The sequence below is a fragment of the Artemia franciscana genome, chromosome 16, assembly GCF_032884065.1.
Source record: "Artemia franciscana chromosome 16, ASM3288406v1, whole genome shotgun sequence".
NCBI lineage: Eukaryota > Metazoa > Arthropoda > Branchiopoda > Anostraca > Artemiidae > Artemia > Artemia franciscana.
In genome coordinates, this window is record NC_088878.1 from 34,022,577 (window position 1) to 34,049,766 (window position 27,190).

Consider the following 27,190-nt stretch of genomic DNA (forward strand, 5'->3'; position numbering starts at 1 on the left):
TGAAAATTTTCTCATAATTTGCTCTCATTGTCATCCCATTCACAGGACCACTTGCCAATATAAATTCTTTTTTTTTTGTTATACGATGTTTATAATGGATGTCTCGTTTTATATTCGGGATGCTTCTGGGTTGTACAAATCATTATAAAGTAATTGCGAAGAAAAAAAACAGCAAATAATGAATGCTAATATCTAGGGGCGTCAGTCTGAAATAAAGAGGGAAGGATTTTTTTTTTACTTGTTTTCAATAAAAAATATAGTAAAAATTTTATTTTCGGGAGGGGGAATTTTTGTTTTCTTAAAAAATACGAAAAACTTTGTTTTTCAAAATTTAGAGGGGAGGGAATTGTCCCTTATTCCCTGTTAGCATCTCAAAAATTGCAGTTCTTCTGCGCTATCAAACAGTTCGTGGTAACGAACTATATAGTAAGGAGCAACCCGGCTCAATAGTAACCGAAACTCTAAAAATTGATACCAATAGTTACATCAAAAGAATCGCATTTTAATGTGATTTTAAAAATATAAGTTTCATCAAGATCAGTTTTACCCATCAAAAGTTACGAGCCTGAGAAGATTTGCCTCGTTTTAGAAAATAGGGGAAAACACCCTCTAAAAGTCATAGAATCCTAACGAAAATCACACCATCAGATTCAGCGTATCAGAGAACACTATTCTAGAAGTTTCGAGCTCCTATCTACAAGAATGTAGAATTTTGTATTTTTTGCCAGAAGGCAGATCACGGATCCGTGTTTATTTGTTTGTTTTTTTCCAGGGGTGATCGCATCGACCCAGTTGTCCTAGAATGTTGCGAGAGGGCTCATTCTAACGGAAATGGAAAGTTAATGTACCCTTTTTAAGTGACCAAAAAAATTGGAGGGTACCTAGGCCCCCTCCCACGCTAATTATTTTCCCAAAGTCAACGGATAAGAAATTCTGAGATAGCCATTTTATTCAGCGTAGTCGAAATGCCTTATAACTATGTCTTTGGTGACGCCTTACTCCCCCACAGTCCCCGTGGGAGGGGCTACAAGTTACAAACTTTGACCAGTCCTTACATATAGTAATGGTTATTGGGAAGTGTACAGACGTTTTCAGGGGGATTTTTTGGTTGGGGGAGGGTTCGAGAAGAGGGGGATATGTTGGGGGAAATTTCCATCGAGGAATGTGTCATGGGGGCACATTCCTCCATGAAGGGAAAATTTCCATGAAGGGAGCGCAGTATTTTTTAACATTATTAAAAAAAAACAATGAAAAAATAAATATGAAAAAGTTTTTTCAACTGGAAGTAAGGAGCAGCATTAAAACTTAAAACGAACAGAAATTATTACGTATATGAGGGGCTCACCTCTTCCTAATACCTCTTTACGCTAAAGTATTTTTAGTAATTTCAACTATTTATTCTACGGTTTTTGTGATTCAGGGGTCATTCTTAATGAATTGAGACAAAATTTAAGCTTTAGTGTAAAGAGCGAGGTACTGACAAGGGGGTGAACCCCTCATATATGTAATAAAAACATGAGTATACAAAAGTTCGTTACGTAAGCTAATTTATAAGTTACGTATTTCTTTTGCTAATAAAAACATTCGTAAAAAACTAAAAGTTCTAGTTGCCTTTTTAAGTAACCAAAAAATCGGAGGGCAACTAGGCTTCCTCCCCCGCTCCTCAAAATCATTCGATCAAAACTATAAGAAAGCCATTTAGCCAAAAAAATAAATATGCAAATTTCGTTTTAACTATTCCTCTGCGGAGAGCCAAAGTTAAACATGCATTGATTCAAATACGTTCAGAAATTAAATATAAAAAAACAAGTTTTTTTAAATGAAAGTAAGGAGCGACATTAAAACTTAAAACGAACAGAAATTACTTCGTATATGAAAGGGGCTGCTTCCTCATCAACGCCCCGCTCTTTACGATAAAGTTTTTTACTGTTTTAAAAGGAAGAGATGAGAGAAGAGTCAAACTTTAAATCTCAACCGGATCCAGCGTAATTGGTGGGGGACAGTTGGGGGGACCGGAAATCTTAGAAAATGCTTAAAGCGGTGAGATCAGGATGAAACTGGATGGGAAGAATAAAAACCCGTCTAAGACACGTGATTGACATAACCGTACCGGATCTGCTCTCTTTGGTGGAGTTGGGGGGGGGGGTAATTTTGAAAATTGAGGCATTTGTAACTTACGAAAGGGTGACCAGATCTTAATGAAATTTGATATTTAGAAGGATCATGTGCTTTAAAGCTCTAATCTTAAATTCCGACCAGATCCTGTGACATTGGGGGGAGTTGGAGGGGGAAACCGGAATTCTTGGAAAATGTGAAAATTGGGGTATTTTTATCTTACGAATAGGTGATCGGATTTTAATGAAATTTGATATTTAGAAGGAATCCATGTCTCAGAGTTCTTATTTCAAATCCCGACCAGATCTTTGACATTCGGGGGAGTTGGAGGGGGAAATCTTGGAAAACACTTGGAGTGGAGGAATCGGGATGAAGCTTGGTGGCTAGAATACGCAAATGGTGGATAGAATACGCAAATGTCCTTGATACTTGATTGACGGAACCGTACTGGATTTGCTCTCTTTGGGGGAGTTGGGAGCAGGGGTTCATTGATTTGGCGAGTCAGGTGCTTCTGGACGTGCTAGGAGGCTGAAAATCGATAGGCGTGTCAGGGATTTGCACAAATTGATAAAGTATCTTTCCCAGATTCGACCATCTGGGGGGCTAAGGGGAGAAGAAAAATTAGAAAAAATTAGGTATTTATAACTTGCGAATGGGTGATCGGATCTTAACGAATTTTGATACTTAGAAGGATATCGTGACTCAGAGCTCTTATTTTAAATCCTGACCGGCATTTAACCTCTTATTTTCCTTTTAAATCAATCGATTTATTCATAGAATTTTGTTAGAGCTCATACCATATGATCTCTTGGCTTTTAGCTCTTCTTGCCTCGTCACAAGTGCCATGTGAGCTCTTAGCTCTTGTTGAGGGAGGTAAAGAGCGAAATTGAAACTTAAATTAAAAAAATTATTGCTTCACAGTCTATCTAACATATATCAATACACCTAGTACAAATAAATCATTCATTTCATCTGGTATGAAATATTATACCAGATATAAAATATGATTAAATAAAAAAAAACTTGTTTTTTATTTAATCATATTCTTATACCAGCTGTGATATCGGTAACTTTCAGTATACAGTTAAAATTATGTTGTCCGTCCAAATGAGCCATTAAACATGTCTCTATGATGTTTTGGCCATTCTCAAGCCCTGGTGAAAAAAAAAGGAAAAAAAGGAGACATGTCAGTGCTCCCCCATGCAAAAATGTGATTTTTCTTATGTTCAAGGTAAAGGGTTGTAATTGTCCTTCTTTATGTTTTCGGCCATGCTGATTCCAATGGTGCGCTTTAAATTTCGATCTGACGCCATTTTCAAATGGTTTCAGGCTCTTTCATAATCACCATACATTTCTTTTCGCAGTAAAATTTTAATTTTAAGATTAATCGAAACAATAGTTACCATTCCTAGTTCGGTGTAAGGCGGCATTTTTGTCATTTGGCAGTTTTTGAAAAAAAACGCGTTATTAACTTTTTGCTACTATAGGCTGTGGTTCGCTCTTTACTAAGTTGCAGCTACTGCTGCAAGCCTCAGACAATTTGCCAAATTTTGAAAGAGAGGTAATCACCCCCTAAAAGTCATAGAATCAGAATGAAAATCACATCGTCTGATTCAGCGCATCAGAAAATCCCACTCTAGGCGTTTCAAGCTCCTATGTGCAAAAATTTGAAATTTTGTATTTTTTGCCAGAAAGAAAGATTACGGATTCGTGTTTATTTAATTTTGTTCAGAGGTGATCGTATTGACCCAGTGGTTCTAGAATATCGTGAAAGGGCTCATTTGAACAGAAATTTAAATTTCTAGTGCCCTTTTGAAGTAAGCAAAAAGATTGGAGGGCAACTATGCCCCCTTCCGCGCCCCTTTTTCCCCAAAATTGTCCGATTAAAGCTTTGACAATTTGACAACCAGACAATTTGTTCATCGTAGTTGAAAGGCACAATAACTGTATCTTCGGATATAACATGACCCCCCCCCATCCCCAGTGAAAAGGTATTTAAGTTATACAATTTGTTCATTGTTTACGCGTAGTATTTGTTACTGGGAAGCATGCATGCATTTTAGGGTGGGAGACCAATTTTCTGCTGAATTTTACGCTTGGAGATGTTAAGTGTAATTGTTCTGGGTAATCTTTCACCGGGGTTGAAGTGTCCAGAACATATTTCTGTGGGGAGGATATTTCTCCATTAAGGTAGGGCCAGCTTTCCTGGGATTATTTAAAAAACTATCAGAAATTGAATAAAAAAATAGTTTTTTTAACTGAAAATAAGGAGCAACATTAAAACTTAAAGCGAACAGAAACTACTATGTATATGAAGGGTGTTGCCTCATCCTCAACATCTTGCTTATTACGGTATAATTTGAATTTCGTCCGAATTCTTTTAGAACGACTCCTGAAACACAAGGGTCGTTTAATTAGAATAATAAGAAGTTTTTTAAAAGTACTACAAAACTTTGGCGTAAAGAGTAAGTTGTTGAGGAGGAGGCAACCCCTTTCATATGCGTTAGTTTCATATATGTAAATGTTGCTCCTTACTTTCAGTTGAAAAAACTTGTTTTTTTTTTGTTTAATTCCAAATAAGACACGGGGACCATGGTTGTAGTGGCAGCAGTAACATATGAAAGAATGAATTATGCCCCATAGTAACCAAGGTATGCCCATAGTAACCCCAAGTATGCCCAAGGTTTAAAAACGTGTTCTGAAAAAAAAATGTCTAGTGTTAAGAAATTGACGTTTTGTAGCTGATTCAGGAATAATAATAATTATTTGGGTTAATTTTCATAGTAAAATTTCGTTCTGAAAATAGATTTATTTGGATTCCATAAAAGAACCCAAAACCGCTCGAAAATGACGTCGGCTCAAAATAAAAAGTGTAACCTTGGAATTTTATTATTCGAAAACACCACAGAGGAGAAGTACAGCCCTATACCTTATACAGCAAGGAAATGCCATTTTAGATGTGTTTTCCCAATTTTTTCTTGTTTTATTTCCGTGGGATGACTGCATTGAAATAGTGGTCGTAGAATGTTGGGAGAAGGCTCGCTTGAAAGGAAATTGCCATAACAATTATCGTTCTTGGTAAATGACAAAAAGAGATCGTGATTTCGCGAAGTGGCGTTTTGTATCATTGTTTTTGATAAATCGTCAGCAGATGATGGTTTTTTAAGGTTCAGAAGAGATTGCACCACAACAAAGTGATGTTTTCTCTCACTTTGTGTCACAAACGTCAAGTTTTGCCCCAAGAGGAGTATTACACCGGAAAACGCAAATTTTAAAATGGCTAATTGGTTCGTCATTGTTTAACACTTTAAAAAGGGGGTTTGCAGCCCCCCTCCTTATCTTGGAAAATGGTTATAGGGTATGCGGATCATGACTTATATTGTTAGTTGCTATTAGAGAATATAATGGAAATTTTTCTTATGGCTGTATGTTTATCCTTCAGGGGGTGGGGTGGAGGTGGGGGTGAAGTAAAGCAATTCGTTTTAGGATTGAGATAATAGATAATTTATAATTGCTTTGAAGTAGTACTCGGAGTTTTACTCAAGACCTTCATTCAAATTTAATCCTCTACTTAACCTTTACTATTCTATAAATATTAGCAAATGTCCCGAGTCAGTTTATTTTTATGGCACTTGGTATTAACCAAGTGACATATAGCAATCGCCAATTCTGTCGGTCTGTCTGTCGGTCCCGGTTTTGCTACTTTAGGCACTTCCAGGTAAGCTAGGACGATGAAATTCGGCAAGCGTAGCAGGGACCAGACCAGATTAAATTAGAAATAGTCGTTTTCCCGATTTGACCATCTGGGGGGAGTGGGGGGCCGATTAATTCGCAAAAAATAGAAAAAATGAAGTATTTTTAACTTATGAGTGGGTGATTGGATCTTAATGAAATTTGATGTTTGGAATGATATTGTGTCTCAGAGCTCTTATTTTAAATCCCGACCGGATCTGATGACATTGGGGGGAGTTGGGGGGGTACCTAAAATCTTGGAAAACACTTAGAGTGGAGGGATCGGGATGAAACTTGATGGGAAAAATAAGCGCAAGTCCCAGATATATGATTGACATAATCGGAACTGATTCGCTCTCTTTGGGGTAGTTGGGGGGGGGGGAGTAATTCTTAAAAATTAGAAAAAATGAGGTATTTTCAACTTACGAACGGGTGATCGGATCTCAATGAAATTTGATGTTTAGAAGGATATCGTGTCTTAGAGCTCTTATTTTAAATCCCGACCGGATCTGGTGACGGGGGCGGGGAGTTGGGAGGGGGAAACCTAAAACTTGAAAAACACTTAGAGTGGAGGGATCGGGATGAAACATGGTGGGAAAAATAAACACAAGTCCTAGATAGATGATTGACATAAACGGAACGGATCCGCTCTATTCTGGGTAGTTGGGGGGGGGGTATTTCTGAAAAATTAAAAAAATGAGGTATTTTTAACTTATGAACGGGTGATCGGATCTCAATGAAATTTGATATTTAGAAGGATATCGTGGCTCACAGCTCTTATTGTAAACCCGACCGGATCTGGTGACATTGGGGGAGTTGGGAGGGGGAAACCTAAAACTTGGAAAAGACTTAGAGTGGAGGGATCGGGATGAAACTTGGTGGGAAAAAAACACGTGTCCTAGATACATGATTGACATAGCCAGAACGGATCCGCTCTCTTTGGGGTACTTACGAACGGGTGATTGGATCTCCATGAAATTTGATATTTAAACGGATATCGTGTCTCAAAGCTCTTATTTTAAATCCTGACCGGATCTGGTGACATTGGGGGAAGTTTGGGGTGGGGAAACCTAAAATGATGGAAAATGCTTAGATTGGAGGGATTGGGATGAAACTTGGTTGGAAAAATAAGCAGAAGTCTTGCATACGTGATTTACATAATTCGAACGGATCCGCTCAATTGGGGGGGGGGGGGGTAATTCTGAAAAATAAGAAAAAATAATGTATTTTTTACTTACGAAGGAGTGATCGGATCTTCATGAAACTTCATATTTAGAAGGACCTCGTAACTCAGATATCTTATTTTAAATCTCAACCGGATCAAGCGTAATTGGGGGGGAGGCAGTTGGGGGGACCGGAAATCTTAGAAAATACTTAAATTGGGGTATTTTTATCTTACGAATAGATGATCGGATCGTAATGAAATTTGATTTTTAGAAGGAATTCATGTCTCACAGCTCTTATTTCAAATCCCGACCAGATCTTTTGACATTGGGGGGAGTTGGAGGGGGAAATCTTGGAAAAACACTTGGAGTGGAGGAATCGAGATGAAGCTTGGTGGATAGAATAAACAAATGCCCTTGATACGTGATTGACAGAATCGTACTGGATTCGCTCTCTTTGGGGGAGTTAGGGGGAGGGGTTCAGTGATTTGGCGAGTTCGGTGCTTCTGGACGTGCTAGGGCGATGAAAATCGGTAGGCGTGTCAGGGAACTGCACAATTTGACTTGATAAAGTCGTTTTCCCAGATTCGACCACCTGGGGGGCAAAAGGGAGAGGAAAAATTAGAAAAAATGAGGTATTTATAACTTACGAGTGGGTGATCGGATCTTAATGAATTTTGATATTTAGAAGGACTTTGTGACTCAGAGCTCTTATTTTAAATCTTGACCGGCATTAAGCCTCTTTTTTTCCTTTTTAAATCAATCTATTGATTCATAGAATTTTGTTAGAGCTCATACCATATGATCTCTTGGCTCTTAGCTCTTCTCGCCTCGTCACAAGTGCCATATGAGCTCTTAGCTCTTGTTTAGCTAGTTATTTAGATATCTTGTGTAATCTGCGAAGCAACAATGCACAGAAAAATTTGACCCTATGTTCAATTTTAGTAGATTTCAAAAGTCTCTGATGCTTTTTTTATACCTTATAGCATCGAGCTCGAATCGCTCTAGTTACTAAACGTGGTTGCGGCGATAGCTGCAATCATTTTTAGCTAGTTAAGGGATGGTAACAATTATTTCGATTGATCTTAAAAATTACAAGAATTAAAAAAAAGACCCAGAAACTTCTCGAAAATGGCGTCACATAGAAATAATAAATGGATCATTGTAATCGCCTTGGTGAAAAATCTGGGGAATTTTTCTGGGGAAAAAGCCTCAGGGACTAAACAACCAGGAAATTCATTTTTTTTGCATGGGCAGCACTGCCCTTTTGTGCCACAAAACTTTAGTTTTGCTCAAAAAAGGTGAAAGTGCAGGGATAACCCAAGGAAATATTGCGTCACATAGAAATGAACAAGAGCTAAGAGCTCATTTGGCACTTGTGACGAGGCAAGAAGAGCAAATAGCTCATATGGTATGAGCTATAACAAAATTCTAAGAATCAATAGATTGATTTAAAAGGAAAATCAGAGGCTTAATGCCGGTCAGGATTTAAAATAAGAGCTCTGAGTCACGATGTCCTTCTAAATATAAAAATTCATTAAGATCCGATCACCCACTCGTAAGTTATAAATACCTCATTTTTCTAATTTTTCCTCCCCCTTTAGCCCCCCAGATGGTCGAATCTCGGAAAACGACTTTATCAAGTCAATTTGTGCAGCGCTCTGACACGCCTACCAATTTCCATAGTCCTAGCACGTACAGAAGCACCAAACTCGCCAAATCACTGAACACCTCCCCCCAACTCCTCCAAAGAGAGCGAATCCAGTACGGTTACTTCAATCACGTTTCAAGGAAATATGCTTATTCCATCCACCAAGCTTCATCACGATTCCTCTACTCCAAGTGTTTTCCAAGATTTTCCCCTCCAACTTCCCCCCAACGTCAAAAGATCATGTCGGGATATGAAATAAGAGCTCTGAGATATGGATTCCTTCTAAATGTCAAAGATCCGATCACCCGTTTGTAAGTTGAAAATACTTCATTTTTTATGGCACTTGGTATTAACCAAGTGACATATAGCAATCGCAAATTCTGTCGGTCCCGGTTTTGCTACTTTAGGCACTTCCAGGTAAGCTAGGACGATGAAATTTGGCAGGCGTATCAGAGACTGGACCAGCTTAAATTAGAAATAGTCGTTTTCCCGATTTGACCATCTGGTGGGGGGAGTGGGGGCCCGTTAATTCGGAAAATTGAAGTATTTTTAACTTACGAACGGTTGATCAGATCTTAATGAAATTTGATGTTTGGAATGGTATTGTGTCTCAGAGCTGATATTTCAAATCCCGACCGGATCTGGTGACGTCAGGGGTAGTTAGGAGGGGGAAACCTAAAATCTTGGAAAACACTTCGAGTGGAGGAATCGGGATGAAACTTGGCGGGAAAATAAGCACAAGTCCTAGATACATGATTGGACATAACCGGAACGGATCCGCTCTCTTTTGGGTATTTGCGGGGGGGGGGAGGGTAATTCTGAAAAATTAGAAAAAATGAGACATTTTTAACTTACGAACGGGTGATCGGATCTCAACGAAACTTGATATTTAGAAGGATATCGTGTCTCAGAGCTCTTATTTTAAATCCCGACCGGACCTGGTGACATTGGGGGGGAGTTGGGAGGGTGAAACCTAAGATCTTGGAAAACACTTAGAGTGGAGGGATCGGGATGATACTTGGTGGGAAAAATAAGCACAAGTCCTAGATACATTGGGGAACTGGGGGGAGGGGCTCAGTGATTTGGCAAGTTTGGTGTTTCTGGACATGCCAGGACGATGAAAATTGGTAGGCGTGTCAGGGAACTGCACAAATAGACTTGATGAAGTCTTTTTCCCAGATCGACCATCTGGGAGGCAAAAGGGAGAAGAAAAATTAGAAAAAATTATGAATTTTGATATTTAGAAGGACATCGTGACTCAAACCTCTTATTCTAAATCCTGACTGGCATTAAGCCTCTGATTTTCCTTTTAAATCAATCTATTGATTCCTAGAATTTTGTTAGAGCTCATACCATTCGAGCTCTTGGCTCGTAGCTCTTCTTGCCTCGTCACAAGTGCCATATGAGCTCTTAGCTCTTGTTCTATTTTCCAAATTAACGGGCCCACCACTCCCCCCCAGATGGCCAAATCGAGAAAACGACTATTTCTAATTTAATCTGGTCCGGTCCCTGATACGCCTGCCAAATTTCATCGTCCTAGCTTACCTGGAAGTGCCTAAAGTAGCAAAACCGGGACCGACAGACTGACAGAATTTGCGATTGCTATATGTCACTTGGTTAATACCAAGTGCCATAAAAATGGATCATTGTAATCGCCATGGTGAAAAACCTATATCTGGGGAATTACAGTCTCAGGGAGTAAACAACCAGGAAATTCATTTTTGAATGGACTACCATTTTGCACGGGCAGCACTGCCCTTTTGTGCCACAAAACATTCCTCAAAAAAGGTGAAAGTGCAGGGATAACCCAAGAATATTCTGGGAAGTGAACTTTTGTCCCCAATGATTCAATTATTATGGCATTTTTTTAAAGGGAACATTTTTTGAACTTTGAAATTTTTCAACTGTTTTTTTGAACTTAGAAATTGTTTCAACTTTTTGGGGCGGATTTAGAAATTTTTTAAATTTTTCATATATTAAAATGACATTTAATATACTTATAACAAAAGAATTTCACTTGTGATATTTTTGAAATACGAAATTAACATGACGCAGATATTATAGTCATGATTTTTCCCATTAGGAAAATAATGTTTGTATTGACATTTTGTTTTTACTTATTTTTTGGGGGACTTCTTCTTATTTACTTTTTTTTGCGACTTGGAAATTTTCATCTTTTTTTACATGTCTTTAAATGACATTAAATATACTTATAGCAAAAGAAATTCACTTGTATATTCCCGAAATACCGAAATGGTATTCCGAAATTTTGTATAAATTACGAAATTCCAAAATTTTTCTTATTATAGAAATAATGTTTGTAATGAGATTTTCTTTTTTTTTGGGGGGGGGATACTTAAAAAATTTCAACTTTTTTTCGCATATCTTAAAATTATTTAAAATATACTTATAACAAAAGAAACTCACTTGTACTATTTTCAAAATAAGAAATCAAGATGATATATATATGTTAGTCGTGATTTTTACTATTAGGGAAATATTGTATGTAGTGACATTTTTCTTTTTTTTACTTTTTTTTTATTGGAACTAAAAATTTTGCAACTTTTTTTGGGAGTCTTGGAAGTTTTTCAACAACTTATACATGACCCCAAAATGGAATATTTACCATGTGAAGAGAAAACATAATGAAGTATTTTATAGAATGGAGCAGAGCATTCATTTTTCTTTTTTAAAATGATAATCTAATGGCCATTATTCTTAAGTGGTCAAATATTATTCATAAAATGAGATGTATTTTAACTGTGTGAGTGACTTGTCATGAAAATAAAACCCAAGTTTCTTAAATTCTCAAAAATTTCTTTTAAAACAAGATGTATTTTAACTGTGTGAGTAACTTGTGATAAAAATAAAACCCAAGTTTCTTAAATGATCAAATATTATTAACGAAAATCAAATATATTTTATCCGTGTGTATTATTATTTCTGAAAACTAAAACGCAATTTTCTTAAATGCTCAGATATTTTTAACTAAATAAGACATTATTTAACCGTGTCCAGTCCTTTTTATAAAAACTAAAACCTTAGTTTCTTAAATGATCAAATATTTTAATAAAATCAGACGTAGTTTAACTGTGTATTTTCTTGTCTCTGATATATATAAAGCCCAAGTTCCTTAAATGCTCAAATATTGCTAATAAAACGAGATGTATTTTAGCTGGGCGTTCCTTTTCATGAATATTAAACCCCAAGTTTCTTAAGTGATTAAATATTTTTGATGAAAATCAGATGTATTCTAGCCGTATGTATTACTTTTTATGAAAACCAAAACCTTAGTTTCTTAAATGCTCAAATATTTCTAATAAAACAAGATGTATTTTAACCATATGCGTTTCTTTTCACGAAAACAAACCCCCAAGTTTCTTAAATGAGTAAATATTTTTAATGAAAATCAGATATATTTTAGCTCTTTGCAGTGCTTTTTGTAAAACCCACAAGCTTAGTTTCTTAAATGCTCAAGTATTTCTTATAAAATTAGATGTATCTTAACCGTGTGCATTTCTTTTTATGAAAACTAAACCCCAAGTATCTTAATGAGCAAACATTATTAATGAAAATCAGATATATTCTAAACGTAGGCGTTGCTTTTTATGAAAACTAAAACCTTTGTTTCCTAAATGCTCCAATATTTTTAAATAGAATAATATATGTTTTAACCGTGTGCTTTTTTTTTATCAAAACTAAACCCCAATTTTATAAAATGAGTAATTATTACTAATAAAATCAGATGGATTTTAACCGTAATTTTTCTTCTTTTTGAATCTAAAACCCAAGTTTCTTAAATGCTCAAATTTGTTTAATAAAAAGAGATATATTTTAACTGTGTATCTTTTTCTCATGGAAACTAAAAACCCAAGTTTCTTAAATGATCAAATACTTTTAGTGAAAATCAGATGTATTCTAACCGTATGTGTTGCTTTTTATGAAAACTAAAACTTTTGTTTCTTAAATGAGCAAATATTTTTAATAAAGTCAGTTTAACCATATGTGTCCTTATTTATCAAAACTAAAACCCGAGTTTCTTAGCTACTCAAATATTTTTTTTAAATTTTAACCGTATGTGTTCTTATTTCTAAATCTAAAACCCTAAGTTTCTTAAGTGATCAAGTATTAACAATAAATCAGATTTAACCGTTTTAGTTTTTATATTAGGAAATTAAACCCCACTTTTCTTAAATTATCAAATATTATTAATGAAAATCAGATATATTCTAACCGTATGTTTTGCTTTTTATGAATACTATAACCTTAGTTTCTTAAATCATAAAATATTCTTAATAAAATCAAATTTACTTTAACCGTATGCTTCCTTGTTTTGTCAAAACTTAAACCCAAGTTCCTAAACTACTAAATATTTTTAATAAAGTAAGAAGCATTTTAACCGTATGCGTTCCTTTTTATGAAAAATAAAACCCAAGTTTCTTAAAGGATTGAATATTAATAAAATCTGATGTATTTTAACCATGTAGCCTCTTTTTTATTAAAACTAAAACCCAAGTTTCTTAACTGATCAAATTTTATTGATAAATTAGATGTATTTTAAACGTATGCGTTCTTATTTCTGAAAATTAATCCCTAAAAGAGACAATGAAATGAGTTTTGAATCGATTTGACCACTAAGAGTATTAGCAACAGACAATGAAATGAGTATTTGAATCAATTTGACCAGTAAAAGTACAAAGAACTGTGAAAATGAAAGAAGTTATAATCGGTTTTGATACAACGAAGCACCAAGAACAGTGAAAACGAAACGGAATTTGAATCGGTTTCATGTGTGATCAGGCTCGACGAAATGAGATTTGGACAGATTTGACCCCCTAAAAGTACCAACAGCAGAGGCAATGAAATTGTATTTGAATCAATTTTATCAGTTAAAGTACTAACAACAAAGAAAATAAAATGATGTTGAAGCAGATGGATCATTAAAAGTAGCAAGAAGAATGAAAATGAAGGGATGATATGAATCGATTTGATCAGTAAAAGAACCAGGAATCATGAAAATAAAAGGGGGTTTTAATCAGTTTTTTCTGTAAAACTATCAAATCGGAGACAAAGAAATGAGATTTGAAGTGATTTGGTCACTAAAAGTACCAACAACAGAGATATTGAAACGAGTATTTGAATCGATCGTTAAATGTAGCAAGAAGAGTGAAATGAAAGGGTAATTTTGAATGGGTTTGACCAGTAAAAGTACCAAAAACCATAAAAATAAAAGGGGTCTTTAATTAGTTTGATCGTAAAAGTATCAAGAATAGAGACAATGAAATATAATTTGAGTTGATTTAGTCTGTATAAGTACCAAGAACAATGAAACTGACACGGGATTTGAATAGGTTTGACCAGTAAAAGAATTAAGAACAAAGACAATGATGTGAGATTTTAATCAATTTGACCACTAAAAGTACAAACAGCAGAGACAACAAAATGAGTATATGAGTCAATTTGATCAGCGTAAGTACCAAGAACAATGAAAAGGAAGTGGAGTTGAAACAATTTGTCGGTTTTGACCTGTAAAATTACCAAGAACAGTGGAAATGAAACGGGATTTGAATCAATTGTATATGTAAAATTGAAAAGAACCATGAAAATGAAATCGGATTTTAATTAATTTGATCTATGAAAGTACTAAGAACAGTGAAAAAGAAACGGGTTTTGAATTAGTTTTCTCGGTAAAATACCAAGAACCCTGAAAATAAAAGGGGAGTCTAATCGTTTTGATCAGTAAAAGCACCAAGAACAATGAAAATGAAACAGGACTAAGAGTGATTTGATTCGATTTGACCAGTAAAAGTACCAAGAACCATGAAAGTAACAGGGGGGTTTTAATCAGTTTGATCTGTAAAAATGTCAAGAATAGAGACAATGAAAGTAGACTTGAATCGATTGGACCGCTAAAAGTATCAACAACTGTGACAATAAAAAGAGTATTTGAATCAATTTGATCAGTTAAAGTATCAAGAACAATGAAAATGAAATCCGGTTGAAACTGATTGATAAATAATTATGCATATTGTTAAAGTATATTGTTTATTAGAAATATTTGAACATTTAAGAAACTAAGGTTTTAGTTTTCATAAAAATCAACGCACAGGGGGAGAATACATCTGATTTACGACAATATTATGTAATCATTTATGAAACTTGGGGTTTAGTTTTTATAAAAGGAAACGCACACTGTTAAAATACATCTTCTATTATTAAAAATATATGAACATTTAAGAAACAAAGGTTTTAGTTTTCACAAAAAGCAACGTATACGGTTAGAATACATCTGATTTTCATTAATAATATAAGATTATTTAAGAAACTTGGGGTTTAGTTTTTATCAAAAGAAACGTACACGGTTAAAAAACATCTGTTTTTATTAGAAACATTTGATCATTTAAGAACCTTGGGCTTTAGATAAAAGAAATAAGAAAACACCCAGTTAAACGACATCTTATTTTATTTAAAAAATTATCAGTTAAGAAACTAAGGTTTTAGTTTTTCATAAAAAGGACTGCACACGGTTAAAATAATTTTATTTGATTAAAATATTTGGTCTTGTAGAAAACTTGTGTTTTAGTTTTCAAAAATGAGAATACACACTGATATTCCCGTTAATAATATTTGATTATTTATGAAACTTGTGTTTTATTTTTCATGAAAAGAAACGCACGCGGTTAAAATACATCTTGTTTTACTAGAAATATTTGAGCATTGAAGAAACTTGACGTTTAGTTTAATTAAAACAGACACAGCTAAAATATATCTGATTTTATTACTAATATTTTTCACTTAAGAATAACGACATGTAAAATGTCATTATAAAAAAGGGGATGCTTTGAGTCCATTCCATAAAATATTTCATTATGTTTTTCTTTTGACATAGTACTTATTGCGTTTTGGGGTCATATATAAGTTGTTTACAAAATTTCCAATCCTCTCTAAAAAATTGCAAAAATTTTGGTTCAAATAAAGAACATAAGTAAAAAAAAGAAAAAATTTCCCTACAAACAATATTTTCCTAATAGGAAAAATCACGACTAGCATGTCTATATAATCTTCATTTTGTATTTTGTGAATGTCACAAGTGCATTTCTTTTGTTATTTGTATATTTTATGTCATTTGAAAACGTAAAAAAAAAGGTGAAAAATTTCCAAGCCCCAAAAAAAAGTAAAAAAAACTATCTCTACAAACATTATTTCCCTAATTGGAAAAATTGCAACTAACATCTACACCATCTTCATTTCGTATTTCGAAAATATCACAAGTGAATTTATTTTGTTGTAAGTATATTTAATGTAATTTTCAGACATGAAAAGTCCAAAAAAAATTTGAAAAAATTTGTAAGTTAAAATAAAGTTGAAAGAATTTCCAAGTTCAAAAAAGAATAATTCAAAGTTCAAACAAGGTGGGGGGGGGGGCAAAAGTTAGGGGAGATGTATACATTCAAAATTCAGATGCAGCATTCGATTTGATTTCAAATAAACCGGTTTACTGTAGTACGAGCAGAATATGTGTTTCAAAAATCATGTCATTAGAATTCGTTTTTCACGTTCTCTCCATCTGTCCTTTAAGTATCACAAGTAGAATATGTGCTAACGTTAGTATTCAAATTATGGGGTTGTCGTCTCTGTTACATAGATAGTAACTGGTTATCCGAATTTTTTGCTAATACGGTTATGTAAGTGATGTAAGCAGGGGCTCCAGAACCCCGCCACTACTTTGGTGGGAGGAATAAATACAAGTTATAGATATGTGATTGACATAATTGGAACGGATCTGTTCTCAATAGGGGAGCTGAGGGTTGTTAATTTGGAACAATTTAAAAATTTTAGGTATTTTAACTTAAGAACGGGTGACCGGATCTTAATGAAATATGATGTTTAGAAGGAACTCATGTCTCACAGCTCTTATTTCAAATCCTGACCAGATCTGTTGACATTAAAGGGAGTTGGATGGGAAGCCGGATATCTTGGAAAACGCTTATAAATGTCGTAGATACATGATTGACGTAACCGGACTGGATCCGCTCTGTTTGGGGGAGTTAGGGGGTGGGGTTCAGTGCTATGGCGAGTTTGGTGCTTTTGGACGTGCTAGGACGATGAAAATTGGTAGGGGGCTGAAGAAAGAGGAAAAAATTGAGGGATTTTTAACTTACGAGTGGTTGATCGGATCTTTATGAATTTTGATATTCAGAAAGACCTCGTGACTCAGAGCTCTTATTTTAAATCCCGATCGGCACGAAGCTTTTGATTTTCCTTTTAAAGCAATCTATTGATTCTTAGAATTTCGCCAGAGCTCATGCTATATGAGCTCTTGGCTCTTTGCTTTTCTGACCTCGTCACAAGTGACACATGAGCTCTTAGCTCTTGTTCAAAAGTGGATTTGTGTATCTACAATTTTCCAGTATTGGGCATGGGTATTAAGTTGAAACTTTCATAGGATGTTGAGAGGAGTATTGCATTAAATCAAAAGATACTATGTGCATCAAGGCTGTCAAAAGGGCCTATAGTAATATCTCAGGAGTGACTAAGGTTATCAAGTTGAACGAAACATTAAGGGGATATTCTGGTGGATATTGAAGTAACTCAAAAGACTCTGTGTACATCCGGTTTTTTCTAATGACATATCTGTAACACATCGAGAATAGCTAAGAGCATTAAGTAGAAATTTTCAGGGAATCCTGAGAATATGTTGAACTAAATCAAATGACATCATCTGAATTTGTTCGGAAAAGGGTATGAAATTATTAGAAGAACTTTCCTAGGAGTTCATATAGGCTGTATTTCTATTCCCGTAATGAAAAATCGCATTTTTGTAGCACAACAACTTTACGAGTTAACAAAAATTTAATTTTTTCTTGACCCGACGAGGGGAGGGAGGGATAAATCACTGGGATGCGAGGCTCAAAGGGATCCAATCTAAGATATTATTTATACTGAACAATAAGAAATATATCTACCAGTGCCAGGACCGAATCTTAGTTCCTCTGGATAAGACCCAAAATGCCTTCAATAAACCTTTAACTTATTTGGGGGGATGTAAGACCCACTCTCTGCTGTCACCTGCCACCTTCATATTCCTTAGACCTTCAAAAAAATGCAATCATTTGGCGAGGGGCCAAGTCCTCCAACATTTTTGTATTTTAATTTATCTATTGCTTCTAATTGTGAGTGATCGATTTTTTTTCTTTTCTTTTTTTTTAGTAAGGAACTAGGTTGATTAACTTTTAGGCCACACTTTTTAGTCTAAGGTCATATTTTGAGGATTCTAAGGCTTTTCACCATAAACAACAAATCAAGACAAGTCTTGCTTGTTACTCATGATACAAAGGTACACTAATAATTCTCCGGAAGGGGGGCGTGTAAGGATCTTTTTAGTGCAGGGGCTAATGTTTGAAAAAGAGCATTGTTTTGTCCTGAATAGCAGCCATGATGAAATTTGCACTTTGTAGATAGTTTTGTTTAACTAAGGGGGTGGGCTTTCTGCTTTAAGTGAATGGTACCTTAACTGACATACGTTTTTTACGCATATCGCGCTAGTAATCATCCACTTCATTAACCTAAGAAACTAGATAGCTACGTGTAATGCTAGCCAATCAAAGATAGCTACTAGCCAAGTCTCTTATTTTAGACTAGAACCCTCTTTTGAACTCTGTACTGTCTTATCACAATGCGATTGGGTTTAAAAGGATGCAATTAGGAAAGAAGAATTTAATTTAGCTGATTTGTCGCTGTGTTTAGCCTTCAAGTAAAAGTAAAAGTGATCCTGATAGTCAGCCAGTCAAATTTAGAAAATACGTGAGTCTTTCTGGATTTTGAGTGGTTTTATGTAAGTTAAACTTGTAACGAGCGTGCGTTTTATAACGTAACGAGCGTGCGTTTTAACGTTATTTGTAACGAGCGTGCATTTTATTTAGTTGGGTGACAGATGACTGTAGGTCCTGTCCTGGCTAATTTTGGAGTAAGAGTCCTTTTGTGAGATTTTCATTTATTATATTAACATGTTAGTTTTTATTATTTTAATAATAATGCCAGTTTTATTCAAGAACTCGGCTTTGCGGTGTGGGAATTTATTCCGAATAAAATAAGTTTGAAAAAAGGTCCAATAAAATCAGGAATGTTTGTATGTTGCCTAGGACGCTATCCATTTATAGGGTAGAGGGCTGAGAATAATTTATCTGGGTAGCGAATAATATGTTTGGAAAGGTGTCGAATTGGGAATCAAATGACACGACTGTTTTGCTTTTACTGAAGCTAAGTCAGAAAAAGAATCTTGCGCCTAAAAATACTCTATTATGAAGCAAACAGTATAATAGCAAAACTATCTTCATAATGTCAAAAAAAATCTATTTAGTCTTCTGTGGCGCTTTTAGTTTAAAACCTCCCCCTCCCTCCCTCTCATTCCCTGTATTGTTTGGATGTTGTACCCTATTGACATTGTGAACCAGCAGTTTATGACAAAGGAGTACAAAAAGTGGAGCAAAATTGGATACTGTCTAATGATATATCCGTGCCCTATGGGTTGGGCTGGGATGTAGATAAAACTGATCTAAAAATATAATAGATGGAAATTCTCTGAATGAAATAAGTAAGATTTGTGTTAATATGTAATTTGGTTCAGAATAGGATCTACATTCAACTCACTCCTATACTTGTATATGAACTTCATTTACCGACTATTCTACTTGATAGCCTACTACATAGATGGAGAAAGCTAAAATAAGGGGGAAGTCATCAATGTTTTCCAAAGGCTTATTTGATTATTCTTTGGCCCAATATGTCTTAATGGGGTGATTTTGACGGTTTTGCTTTTCCTCGGGTCATTGTCTGTGTCTTCGACGGATCCTAGCTTGCGAATCCTAGCCTCTATGCTCGTGATGGTAGATTTATGCTACTAATGCTACCTAAGAGTATCAGTAACTTTTAAGTCTGAAAACTGGCGCTAGTGTCGCCAAGAACTATCAATGCTATCTAGAGTGTGGCGAAACTTAGTCTTTTTTAAGCTTTGTAATCGTTTTTCTGCCAGGAACTGACACTTATTACAACACTAATCTTGCTAACTGCACAAATTAAATTTATTGTTTAGATTATTTTACTGGAAAATGGCAAGTGTCGCCAAACGCTTGATGGGGTCGAGGGTTTTTTGTCGACACTTGCGCCAGTTCTCACTTTTGTAAGTTACGCATACTCTTCGACTGCTACTATTACAAGCAACTCACTGCTATACCAAAAAATTATATACAAAAGAACCAATCATATCAAGATTGACTTAAACAAAATAGGTAAAAACGAAAAAAATATGAAAAGGGTTATTTGGCTTCCTTTTTGATATATGCATAGCAAATAATTTGATTGCCTTCAAGCATGTGACGATCGACTCCTGAAAATAAACCAATGGGATTAAAGCAACACTTTAAAAATGAGATATAGAGCAGTGAACTCTCTTTTTCTCTTTGGTAAAATTTTTTGAATCAGCAATTAAAGGAAAATCTTTTTCAACACATCTAGATTTATACTTACCCTGGAGCAAATGTCGCTTATTTCTAGGCCATGGCAACCGTGCATTCCATGATCTCTTTTGTTCTGTAATGATGGTGCTCTTTTGTCTGCTGATAGCGAGTGCAATTTCCCTTTTACTGAAGAGGGTTGGGGGATCGACACTCAATACCGTTAACTAAACTACTTTCCATTTATAATCGCACATAAAAATTTTACCCAATAGTCCAGATTATTGTTTGAGGTTGGGTTAAATGACCCGTAAACTAATTTCGATGGACATTAGGTAGCCTACATGGTTCACCTGTCATGGTTGCAGCCGTAGCTGCAACCTAGTAAAGAGCGAACAACTGCCCATAGTTACCAAAAGTTTAAAAAACGTTCTGAAAAAAAAAATTGTCATCTGACACTGATTCAGGAATGGTAACTATTATTTCGTTTCGTCTCAAAAGTAAAAGTTCATTGCGAAAAGTCTGGTGATTGGTGATGGTGATTTTGAAAAAAAATCTGAAACTTCTCAAAAATGGCGTCAGATCAAAATGAAAAGTGTACCATTGGAATTAGCATGGCCGAAAACCTCATACAAGGAAATTACAGTCCCCCTCCTTGAACAACAAGGAAAAGCGTGATTTGTTGTTAAAATATTTGGAATACGCCCCAACCTAAACACCAAATAATGTGCAAATATCCCCAAATTATGCAAGTCTAAGTCCAATCCATTGCATCATCAGTCACTTCCTTTTGTACCTGTGAAACCAGTTTTCTGAAATGTAACTTAAGAATAATTCTTGAGCGTGTTCCGTATTATTAATTAAATAAAAAAAAACTAGGTTTTTTATCTGAAAGTATGGAGCGATATTAAAACTTAAAACGAACAGAAATTACTCTGTATATAAAATGGGTTGTCCCCTCCTCAACGCCTCGCTCTTTACACTAAAGTTTTTAATTGTCTTAAAAAGTAGAACTGTGGCAAAGAGTCAAACTTTAGCGTAGACAAACTTTTTTAGGGGACAACCTTTACCGTCATACCTTACATAAGACTGCTAAAGCTGACTCGCAAAGCTAATTGAATCCAAGCGGAAAAAAGGAATTTCGGATATTTACCAGTGAATGTCCACATTAACCAGATCTCCGGTATCCACGGTATCATACATTACATGCCAATTCTAAAAATATTTGGAAGAGAGCCAGGCAGTAAATGAGTCTAAAAATATGAAAGAATAAGACATAATAGTAAAATATAAGAATATGCGTGCTCAATCCTGATTCAATAATGCAGATTTTGCAGGTAGTAAAGTTTCAAGAGTTAAAATCTCTTAGTCGGTAGGGATCGATTTATCTTCGTTTCATGCCGCTCTTTATACAGCGTACCTTTCTGTGTTGCTGGAGTAACGATAAGATTATTTTCTGGTATCTTTTTCTACTTGAAAGGGGACTAGAATGGTTTTTGGCGAGAGTGGTTGATCGTTTTTTGCCGAAAAAAAATAGTATGATATATTTAAACATAAGAAATATAAGAAACCTAATACTTTTGTCTCATAAAAATACTATGAGATATTTAAAACAGCAAATGCATTGGAATAGGCTAAATTAAGTTCTAGAAGCCAAGAATAATTTACAAAGAGGTGATCTGTATAAGCCTAGGCTAGCTATACTTAATTAAAAATATGATTCTTATCTTCTATGCTCATTTCCCTGAAAATATTCCCCAATACGCTAAGGATTAAAATCTTGGATTAAAAAGACACGACCCTCATGTTTGTTGTCAAATATTAATGGAAATTTGTTTATAAACATGATTAGTTTCTTGTTGCAATTTATGGTTCTACTGCCCTAGCAATGATGCATGGACGGATAATAGATAGAAATATCTATTAACAAATGAACTAACCTCCTTTTTATACAATCTGAATAAGGGGGGAATTAATGCCAGATTTTTCTTCTCACTCAAATAAACTATCTGTCTTGGCTTTTTCTACAATTAGCCATGACTTGATGCCCATAACTATTCCATTTTAATTCAAATCCGAGCGTGATTAAGAGTGAAGCCTCTGAAAGAACCCCAACAGAACTCCATAACCTCCTTTTTATACAATCCTAATAAGGGGGGATTAATGCCAAGTTTTTCTACTCACTCAATTGGACTATCTATCTTGGCCTTTTCTATAATTAGCCACGACTCCATGTCCACAACTATTCCATTGTAGTTAAAATCGAAAGCTTCAGAAAAGCTTTCAATTCAGAAAGCTTTCGATTTTCAACGACTTAGTAGAAATATTTCAACGCAGCTTTTGAACAATTTGAAACGCCTGTTTTTGCGTGAAATCGCATCGTTGGGAACCCAGGTTTATAAGTTACCCATGGTCTTCGCCTGGTTCTTCAATACAATTTGTTTTAATTTTGCCGCAAGAAAAGTTTCAAAAGGGTTAAAATGATTTTAGGTGGTAGGATTCAAACTCACTTTCTTTCCCTGTCATTCTTTACGAAGTGTACCTGTTTCATAGAATTGGAGTAAAGATAAGAGTGCTCCAGTTCCTGTCTCACGTTTTCAGTCGAGATTTTCATGTGAAATACATTGCAATTAGAACTTGGTTTGCGGTTTTAATCTTGAGATAAGCGGTCTTTATTTAAAGGTGACTCTATATTTATTTTTAGTAGAAAAGGATTAAATTATTAGATCGTAGGTGGTTGCTCGTAGTCGCTGCTTACAATCGTTTGTAGGTAAAATACATAGATTACCTGTATATAAGGGCAAATTCTATCTATATTTGTAATGCCTTTTTTTGTTAAAAAATTATTTTATCCAGACGTGTGGCCTGGGGGCTTCTTTGAGTCTCCACACCTCCTTAAATATGAGTTATTATGTAAAAATCCGTAAAATTAGTTTTTGTAGTGACTCTAAAAAGGCTTAATAATTTGCCATCCCCCTCCTCTGTAAAGTGAGCTAGACACTTACCCAAACTGGATGCTATTTCCGTCACTGATGTTGATAATCCTCAGATATATTTACAGCCCCCCTCCCCAAAAGAGACTATGAATATAAAACAGGGAGATTGCATCCACTCGCCCATGGAGGTATAGGCATATAGCTATTTATTTGGTAAAATTCTAGTTAATTGACTTCTTGCTATCTCAGAAAGGGTTTAGGTTAGGAAAATGAAACTTTCAGGGATGAATCTACAGACTAAAGTATGTCCTGGGAAGGTATTTTGAAGCAACTACCTCCACTCCTTCTCCCTCTAGAGGGCCCTGACCTTTGATGACCTTTAGAAATATGTGTGTTATAAAAGTGAAGCCTTGCAAAATAGATCTTCTGCTTAAATGAAGTACAACAAAATTGTTTTCAGCTTCATAACTTTGCTCAGTTCCATTTTATAAGGTTTTAAAGATATGCAATTACATTTCCTAATTTTGAAATAAAAACCAGTGATATGGCTCAAAATTCTACTCAAATAACAGGAATTGCATTTTCAGAACTAAAGGCAGAGAAAAAGCAACTAGTAACTTAAAATTAAGGTAAAATGTTGTTTTGTCAAAATTTCAATAGGTATAGACCTGTCATATAGGGAAATTTCAGAGCCCTCTTGAGGGAGAAGGAGTGGAGGTGGGTACTTTAAAATACTTCCCGGGACATACTTTAGTCTATAGATTCATCCCTGAAAGTTTCATTTTCCTAACCTAAACAATTTCTGAGATAACAAGAAGTCAATTAACTAGAATTTTACCATTTACTTTTTATGGGAAGAATGAAAATTGTAGATTGATAATGAAAAGTAAAGATTTGAAAATAAGATAAAAGTCCGTAAAACAGAAATAACAAAATAGGAGCCACCTGGTCGACCCCTTATACCCCCTATGTTTACATGCCTGACACTGTTTATTAAGGCCACAAGTTCCAAATTTAACATTAAGAAACGTGGATTTACAAATGTAGAATTTTTTTTGAAGGAGATATAAATTTGTCTTTTATATAAAACACACTCCAGAGGTGAAGTTTGGTTAATGCTAATGAAAAAAACAAAATATGATGAAAATAGAATACTTTATTAGCAAAATTGAGTGTTTTGTTTTGGGCAGCAACCCCTTATCCTGGAAAAATTAAATTGCCTGTTCTTCGGTCCTTAGCAAATCCCAAATCTTAGTTCGAAATTAAATAAAAAAAAACAATTTTTTTTAACGGAAAGTAAGGAGCGACATTAAAACTTAAAACGAACAGAAATTACTTCGTATATGAAAGGGGCTACTTCCTCATCAACATCCCGCTCTTTACGCTAAAGTTTGACTCTTTCTCTTAACTCTACTTTTTAAAACAGTAAGAAACTTTAGCGTAAAGGGCGGGGCGTTGAGGAGGAAGCAGCCCCTTTCATATACGAAGTAATTTCTGTTCGATTTAAGTTTTAACGTCGCTCCTTACTTTCCGTTAAAAAAAACTAGTTTGTTTTTTTTATTTAATTTCTGAACGTTTTTGAATCAATGCATGTTTTGATTTTGGCTCCCCGCCGATGAATAATTAAAACGAAATTTGCTTATTTATATTTTTGGCTAAATGGCTTTCTCATAGCTTTGATCGAATGATTTTGAGAAAAAAGGAGCGGGGGAGGAGGCCTAGTTGCCCTCCGATTTTTTGGTTACTTAAAAAGGCAACTAGAACTTTTAATTTTTTACGACTGTTTTTATTAGTAAAGGATATACGTAACTTACAAATTAGCTTACGCAACGAACTTCCGTATTCTCACGCTTTTATTACGTATATGAGGGGGTTCATCCCCTCTTCAGTTCCTCGCTCTTTACACTAAAGCTTAAATTTTGTCCCAATTTCTTAAGAATGACCTGAATCACAAAAGCCGTAGAATAAATAGTTGAAATTAATAAAAATACTTTAGCGTAAAGAGCGGGGTATTAGGAGGAGGTGAGCCCATCATATGCGTAATAATTTCTGTTCGTTTTAAGTTTATAATGCTTCTCCTTACTTTCAGTTGAAAAAACTTTTTCATATTTCTTTTTTCATTGTTTTTTTTTAATAATCAATCAATCAATTAATTAATTTATTTATAACCCATCTACAAAAAAGAGGGCGGAACGCCCTTAAGATGGAGTAATAAGAGAAAAATAAATAAAAAAAAGCTACAAATAAATACAAATGAACACAAACAAACAATTAAATAAGTAATGCTGACCATGGGTGAGACATTATCGACATAGAAGAACGAAAATCATGAAGTCTTTTATCAATAATAGATGTAGGAGAAACTAGGCGGAATTTGTTCATTAAGTAACTATTTCTACTCCAAGGAGGGTAACTGAGAAGGAATTTAGCATAACGAAAATATACTCTACGAACAGATAGTTTCTGAGGTTCACTAAAAAACTGCCAAACCGGACAAAGAGAAAGGAGATGAGGTACAACTAGGCTATTATAAATTTTCGCAAGATTTAATTTATCGATGTGTTTAATATTAGATACAATTGAAGCATTAGCAATTCTCAGTTTTTTCTTCAAATTTTCAAGGGATAATTTCACAGTTTCTTTCATATTTTTTCCAATAGGCATTCCAAGGTAAACTAATTTTTGAGAAAGGGGGACTTATAATGCTAGAAAATCCAGCGCTCCCTTCATGTAAAATTTCTTCCCCATGAGAAACTCCTCAAAGGAAAGTTCCCCCAACATACCCCCCTCTTCTCGACCCCCCCTCCAACCTAAAAATCCCCCTGAAAACGTCTGTACACTTCCAAATAACCATTACTATATGTAAGCACTGGTCAAAGTATGTAACTTGTAGCCCCTCCCACGGGGACTGTGCGGGAGTAAGTCGTCCCCAAAGACATAGTTATAAGGTTATTCGACTACGCTGAATAAAATGGCTATCTCAGAATTTTGATCCGGTGACTTTGGAAAATAATTAGCTTGGGAGGGGGCCTAGGTGCCCTCCAATTTTTTTGGTCACTTATAAAGGGCTCTAGAACTTTTTATTTCCGTTAGAATGAGCCCTCTCGCAGGATTCTAGGACCACTGGGTCGATACGATCACCCCTGGGAAAAAAACAAAACAAAAAACCAACAAATAAAAACGCATCCGTGATCTGCCTTCTGGCAAAAAATACAAAATTCCACATTTCTGTAGATAGGAGCTTGAAACTTCTACAATAGGGTTCTCTGATACGTTGAATTTAATGGTGTGATTTTCGTTAAGATGTGATTTTCCCTATTTTCTAGAATAAGGCAATTTTTCTCAGGCTCGTAACTTTTGATGGGTAAGACTAAAATTGATGAAACTTATATATTTAAAATCAGCAGTAAAATGCGATTCTTTTGATGTAGCTATTGGTATAAAAATTCGACTTTTTTGAGTTTTGGTTACTACTGAGCCGGGTCGCTCCTTACTACAGTTCGTTACCACGAACTGTTTGAAAATCCATGGTGAAGAATGAACTAAAACGAACTAGGTCAAGAATCGCGTTAATAATGAACTTTCCTTTGTCTTTGAGACGGGAAGCCGACACCGAAGCTCTCAATTTAATAATTCAAAAATGGCCTTCCAAATTTTGCTAATAAAGTATTCTATTGTCATCATATTCTATTGTCATCAAACTTCACATCTCAAATGTGTTTTATAAAATAGATAAGTACCGAACCGGGGTTTTAAAGGTACTCCTGGGGGGTTAAAAGTGAGGGGGGTAGAATTATAATCTGTCCCAACCATCCTTATTGTGGTCATTCATAGTAAATGGGACACGCGAATGCTAATAGTTTTTGTTGAACCTTGTTGCTCCATCATTCTGAATTCGGGTTCCGCCACTGACAGTAAAACTTAGCTCAGAAATGAGATAGCAGAAGACTAGTAACCATTCAAGGCACTTCTGGTTCTGCCACTGACGGTAAAACTTTTTGCGGAAATGAGACAGACGACAAGTAACCATTCAGGGCACTTCTGGTTCTGCCTCTGACGGTAAAACATAGAGCAGAAGACTAGTAACTATTCAAGGCACTTCTGGTTCTGCCACTGACGGTAAAACTTTGCACGGAAATG

The 27,190-nt window shown here is 35.1% G+C and overlaps 1 protein-coding gene across 1 annotated transcript in view; it reads left to right on the forward strand.

The window, feature by feature from the left end:
• Positions 1 to 27,190, forward strand: part of LOC136037369 (high affinity copper uptake protein 1-like) — a 90,375-nt gene that overhangs the window by 32,347 nt on the left and 30,838 nt on the right. The gene's annotated exons all lie outside the window — the stretch shown is intronic.